Source organism: Sinocyclocheilus anshuiensis, unplaced genomic scaffold, assembly GCF_001515605.1.
Source record: "Sinocyclocheilus anshuiensis isolate Anshui unplaced genomic scaffold, SAMN03320099.WGS_v1.1 scaffold255, whole genome shotgun sequence".
Taxonomy (NCBI): Eukaryota; Metazoa; Chordata; class Actinopteri; order Cypriniformes; family Cyprinidae; genus Sinocyclocheilus; species Sinocyclocheilus anshuiensis.
In genome coordinates this window covers 177,324-183,412 of record NW_015549578.1, presented here as the reverse complement: position 1 = coordinate 183,412, position 6,089 = coordinate 177,324, and the positions used below count along the sequence as shown (strand labels likewise).

Sequence of the window (6,089 nt, the reverse complement as noted above, 5' to 3'; positions counted from 1 at the left end):
GAAAGAGTGGGGGTGTAACTCACAGCATTTCTTCGAAGGGTTTCGTCTTGCACTTTCTCTCTCTCTCTTACAAAAGAAGAGAAAATGAAACGTATGTAATGGTTGGCACAGACACAAAAATCCGCAGCTCTCTTTCCCAAATGTTGAGCATGTGTCCTGTCAGCGCAATTGGTGCTGGAACTTCAGGAAAAGGAAACAATCGGAATAGACAGGGCTCCTCTATGATGTGTTAATGTTTATCATATCCCGACAAGCCGTCTCCCATGTCATCTGCCCCGGCCTTCACTCCGTAGGCTCCCCGCTGCCCGTCACTCAGAGGACAACACCAGCAGGAGTGCTCAACATCTGAGGGAACGCTTGAACTATCCAGCCACCCTCCATAACTCAGAAAGAGACAGAAATAGTTCACAGCATAGGGTAGAAGTTCTACATACTCGTTCTGCTCTGATGTCTTACAATAAAATTGACACTGCTAGTTTTCTACGCTTTGATTTATGAATTTCAATAAAGAGGTTTCTATCATCTAAAACAGGGGTTTTAGAGGACCCAGAATGAATAGTGGGCAAGTGGCCAAACAATAACAAAAATTATTAATCGCAAATAAAATATCCTTAAAATAAAACGGGGAAAAAAGACTATTTCTTTTTAAATATGTTTTAAGAATAAAATAAAATAAAAAATGTAATAAAACTGAAAAAAATATTATAAAGAAATTTTCTTAATTTTAAGCTCTAAATAAAATTAATTAAAAACTAAAATAAGTATTTTAAAATGATACAGCTAAATACAGGCATCACAACATTAATATGTACAGTATGATTACACAATTGTTGATTTCATTGTTACATTTATAATTAGTGTTTTTAAAGATAAATGAGTGTTGCATTATAATAAAGGTAATCTAAACGTAAAAATATGGGAAATGAATTAAACCAAACATATTGTGCGAATGAAAAATAAAAATGATTGAAAAAAACAATCTTTCTAAATAAGTTAGAAATAAAAAAAATAGTTATTAAATAAATAAAATAACTAAAAGCAATTATATAATTGAATTCAGGCATCACAACATTAAAATGGACAGTATGAAAATATTCTTAAAATAAAACAGAATTTTTCTTCCAAATGTGTAAAAAAAAAAAAAGAAAATGCATTTATACAAGTAAAATGTACAGTGTGATTACATTGTTGATTCAACATTCTAATCATACTCAACCATTGATTGTTACATTTAAATATCCAATATCTACTGATACAGATAAATTAACAAAAATCTGCAAAATTGTCCAATAACCAATATGGTACACACATATCGTGCATCCCTAACATTATATGGCTAGTTGCATTTTATCATTCACATTCAGCATTGCTTTGGCCCTCCTGTCAGAACAGACTTGCAATCTAATTTTGGGTCACGATCCACTGATCGACAACCACTGATCTAAAGTTTTGGATCACATAAAGTATGGAGTGCCACAAGGATCTGTCCTAGGTCCTCTGCTATTTTCAATATACATGTTGCCCCTTGGTAATATTATTAGAAAATACGGGATTAGTTTCCACTGTTATGCTGATGATACTCAACTACATATCTCAACAAGACCAGATGAAACTTCTAAATTATCTAAGCTAACAGAGTGTGTTAAAAATGTAAAAGATTGGATGACCAATAATTTTCTCCTATTAAATTCAGATAAGACAGAGATATTACTTATTGGACCAAAAAAAAAAGTACACAGAATCTCTTGGATTACAATTTGCAACTAGACAAATGTTACTTCAGTAAATGATATGATGATACAAAATATGATCATATTACCCCAATTTTATAGTCTCTGCACTGGATACCTATTTAGTTCCGTATCAGTTACAAAATATTATTACTTACCTATAAGGCCCTTAATGGGTTAGCTCCTGCATACCTAACTAGTCTTCTACCACGCTACAATCCATCACGCTCCCTAAGGTCACAAAACTCTGGACTTTTGGTAGTACCTAGGATAGCAAAGTCCACTAAAGGAGGTAGAGCTTTTTCGCATTTGGCTCCCAAACTCTGGAATAGCCTTCCTGATAACGTTCGGTGTTCAGACACACTCTCTCTGTTTAAATCTAGATTAAAGACACATCTCTTTGGCCAAGCATTCAAATAATGCATCTCATAATCTTGTACTGGTATCAAGATCAAATGCACATTATTATTCTTTAGCTTGGGTTAAACAAATCAATTTTGCTTGATTGGAACAGCAGCTACGCTAATTATGTCTTTATTTGTTTATCTGTTTTTGCCACTGGATTGACATTCAGTGGTAACTAGGATTTACACAAGCTTCAGTCTGGATCCAGAACACCTGAGAAGAGATGATGCCAACCCCTATAGGACCTCAGATGATGCCAACCCTGAAACAACATACAGAACTACCACATTTTGCTATAAGTTTGATTGCAACAAATAATAATTGCTGTTAATAGTGTTCATCGTCTGTTTGATTACGTCTTTAATTGATTTTTCCGGACATTTCTGCCATATGTACATTAACTGACAGTCACCACTGATAAGCTACTACTAAATATATAGTAGAAATTTAATTTTCTGTAAAGTTGCTTTGCAACGATTTACAAATAAACTTGAATAAACTTGAATATACCCCAGAGAGACAGATTCAGTCTGTGCGTGATATAGCTCCTGTTATTTAGGCAGCTCTGTTTGTGTCCATACTTCAGTTGCAATGAAACACTCCGAGCCAAGCGTAATGACCTGTTTTGGATGTCTCATAACCAGACTAAATTAAAAATTACCCTGGCACTTTTCCATGCACTGTCCTTCAGAGTGTTTCTCACTGCAGTCCCCTGGATCCTTTAGGGCCCCATTTCCAGCTCTGCCTCATTAAAGGCATCTCACTTCCTGTAACTGTGAGCATGAAGGTTGTAGAACACTACAAGCCTTTGCGGTTAAAACCCCATGTACTTTTTTGGCTCCAGAGCTTTTTGCTGCAAAATTCCCGAATTCCAGAAATGGAATTGTGGTCAAAATTAACTCGCTTTCCGACAACAGATTCTAATAGCGAATGAATGTTTCTGTTGGGGGTGGGGACAGCAAGTATTTTTGAGGCCGAATGGATGAGAGCCAACATCTGGTTAGCCAGCGCAGAGGTTAGAATGAGGTTAGCGAGACTCCACTCTCCCTAATGCAGAGCAGCCAGTCTCCATACGTCTTCCAAACACCCTGACGTGCCCCTCGAGCAAAATTGCAACTTTGTCATAATGAAAAATGTCAAGCGGGAGGCCTTTTTCCACCATGTAATTTTCATTACAGTTGCATCTCTCGTGGCATCATTCCAGGTGCATCCGTATGCTTGGCACTCTGACAGTCATAGAGACAAAACTACCCGCTGACAGAGTCCTATTACATGAGAGCACAGCTGGACAGCTGTGTGCCTGTTCTTGCCTGCATATGTGGGTGTGTGTGTGTGTTTTGGGGAGTTTTCTTTTGCGTGTCTAAAAGGTAGAAGAGCTGGATGGCAATTATATGTTAGTGTGAAGGAGTTCACCGTTTCTTGTATTGTAATATAATATAAATTTTGTCCCTGACAAAACACAGCAGAATGCTGAAAAATAAAGGTTTCAAAAGGGGCTTTTGCAGGTATGCCATAGAACAGGGTTTCGTAAATGCAGGGAGTTCATATGGAAGCCTGTTTTTGCAACTTTTCATCTCACAATTCAGATGCTTGATGTTGTTCTGAAAAAAGAGGTGAAAGTTTATATCTCAAAATTCTTAGTTTATATCTCACAATTCTGACTTTTTTTCTTGCAATTTTCTTAGAATTGCAAAAGAAAAAGTCAGAATTGCAAGATATAAGTTCAGAATTGCAAGAAAAAAGTCTGAATTGTGAGACAGAAATTCATAATTAGCTTTTTTATCTTTTATTCTGTGGTGAAAAGTTGTCGCAATAAAATAAACAAATGGGGCTGCACAATGCACAAAAAGAAGTAAATGCAATGTCTGTTGCATTGCGTGTTTCATAATGAAGAGTGGCACTGTGTTCATTTACACACGTGCAGCTTATAATAGTGTTTTGTGAGCGGCTCTGTTCATAGTAAATGCTGCTTCTCATGAATTCCATCTCTGCAAGTTTAATATGCATTTGCGAAAGCAATGTGTGCTCAGTTTACTTTATTTACATTTACACTGGAATAATTTCCAACATTTTGGTGGATAGAAGTTTACAGCATTTTACCACTATTCCACCAAAATAAAATCTTGAGGATTTGATGTTTTAAAAGCTTGAGAGTTTGAATGTTTGTGAAAAAGTGAAGAAGTTAAGACATAAATATTTGTATTGTAACTCATAGTGTTAGTTAGTTCTTGTAAAGAGTGAACTCAAGTATGAACACACTTAAAAGAAACTATTCCCATCGCAACTGTTCAAATCGCAATTGCAATATATGACAAAATAACCACAATAGAATTTTTCGTGCAGCCATTTAAATATAATAAAATACTTACTAAAAAGATTGGATATTTTAGGTTTACTTGCATGTTCTGTGACTTAAAATATTAGGTTAAAATCTCAAGGGGTACTTCAAGTAAATACTTTTGGGATTTAGCTGACAAAAAAAGTTTGGGAACCCCTGCCCAGGGACATGCACAGACATTTTGAGGGGCAGGGGCTCAAGCGGAAGAAAGGGCACTTCTCATATTTATTTATTTATTTTTCTAAACAAAATGTTAAATATAATAGGGGTGTGTGATATTGACAAAAAATATATCTCAATATTTTCTGGGATTTTATCGATAATGATAATTAGACTATATTTTGCTGAGTGTGTCGGACTACCATGGACAGCTGACTCCTAAGTTTTGATATTTTTCATATTCTGCATGGTGATCAGTTCACAGCAGTGATAGAAATTAATAATTTCCAAATAAGTTTAAATAGATTTTTACCATTTATGGGAATTTTTACCTTTATAAAGCCATTTTTTCTAAAAGTGTGCATCATCTTTTCAGTCAAACTCTTAAATTGAATCAGTCAATTAGAATAATAAGTCATTTGGGCTGTTACCAAGCAAATGAAATCAGTATTGACAAAATTAATCTTTGCAATACAGAGAAAACACAGAAGCTGCATTAGATGTGGCATTTAGATGCATTTACACATTGTTTAATGCAGGACATTAATGTATTTAGTGCAGTTATAAATGCATTAATACTGTTTTGATTTTTTAAACATAAAATGTTGAATACTGATATTAGAAATTTATTTTTTTTTTAATTGAAAAGATACTTTAAATGTGAAATTAAAACTGCCAGTAGGTGGCATTAAGTCACTGTTAATAAATGAGTAATTGCGGCTGAACCGAATCATTTAAACGGTTGATGAGAAACAAAACAGCGTCATGTTGCTCAGAGAGACGCAAATTGGAATTGCATTTGTTGGCGAAATAGAGCAAAAACAGTCAATATTGTGTCTAAAACGTAAGTGTCTTAATATGAAATTCTTGTTTATTGAACTGCTGTATAAAATCAGTATCACATTTGTAATCATGCTGCTTTTTGTGTAACCTAAAAGATACTTTAAATGTGAAATTAAAACTGCCAGTAGGTGGCATTAAGTCACTGTTAATAAATGAGTCATTGCGGCTGAACCGAATCATTTAAACGGTTGATGAGAAACAAAACAGCGTCATGTTGCTCAGGTAATCATGCTGCTTTTTGTGTAACCTTTTGTGCGTTATGGAAGAAAGAAACACACGATGCAGGTCACCATCAACGAATGTATTAGTGTTTAAAGGAAGGTGCAACAAAATGATAGATAGTACAATGTGTTTTTCCCAGCATATACACACGAGTGCAGGGGCAGAGGAAACCCCGAATCAGGTCTTAAAGGGACAAACACCCAGACCATTACATTTGGTGGAAAAAACGTCAGTCTTCGCGCGATACTGATTAAAGGCACAAGATGTAATTTTTGCCGCTAGAGGGTGCATATTCAAAATAAACAAATAGACAAAGGCGTAGTTTGATGGTGCCGTGACTGAGTGTGGAATCATGGGAGTTGTCGTCTTCATCCCCACAGCCGACGCAATCA

The 6,089-nt window shown here is 35.4% G+C and overlaps 1 protein-coding gene across 2 annotated transcripts in view; it reads right to left on the bottom strand.

Moving 5' to 3' along the window:
- The window catches only part of LOC107657556 (serine/arginine repetitive matrix protein 2-like), a 55,573-nt gene that overhangs the window by 37,326 nt on the left and 12,158 nt on the right, over positions 1 to 6,089 (bottom strand). The window lies entirely within an intron of this gene.